The sequence below is a fragment of the Mandrillus leucophaeus genome, unplaced genomic scaffold, assembly GCF_000951045.1.
Source record: "Mandrillus leucophaeus isolate KB7577 unplaced genomic scaffold, Mleu.le_1.0 Scaffold8, whole genome shotgun sequence".
In the NCBI taxonomy this organism is placed as follows: domain Eukaryota; kingdom Metazoa; phylum Chordata; class Mammalia; order Primates; family Cercopithecidae; genus Mandrillus; species Mandrillus leucophaeus.
Window position 1 is genome coordinate 1,245,525 of NW_012108696.1, and position 553 is coordinate 1,246,077.

Here is a 553-nt window from a genome sequence, read left to right on the forward strand (position 1 = left end):
TCGCACCACTGCACTTCAGCCTGGGTGACAGAGTGAGACTCTGTCTCAAAAAAAAAAAAAAAAAAAAAGAAGCATCAGAAAAATTATTTTCTGGCTGGGAGAGGCGTCCCATGCCTATAATCCCAGCACTTTGGGAGGCCGAGGCGGAGGAATCATCACTTGAGGCCAGGAGTTCAAGACCAACCTGGGCAACACAGCAAGACCCCATCTCTACAAAAAATTAAAAAGTTAGGTGTGGTGGTGCGAACCAGTCGTCTCAGCTGCTCGGGAGGCTGAAGCAGAAAGATCGCTCCAGTCTGAGAGGTTGAGGCTGCAGTGAGCCGTGATCACATCACCACACTCCAGCCTGGGCCGCAGAGTGAGACCCTGTCTCAAAAAATTAAAAAATGTAGGCCGGACATGGTGGCTCACACCTGCAATCCCAGCACTTTGGGAGGCCTGAGGCAGGCAGATCAACTGAGGTCAGGAGATCGAGACCATCCTGGCTAACACAGTGAAACCCCGTCTCTACTAAAGAATACAAAAAATTAGCCGGGCGTAGTGGCGAGCGCCT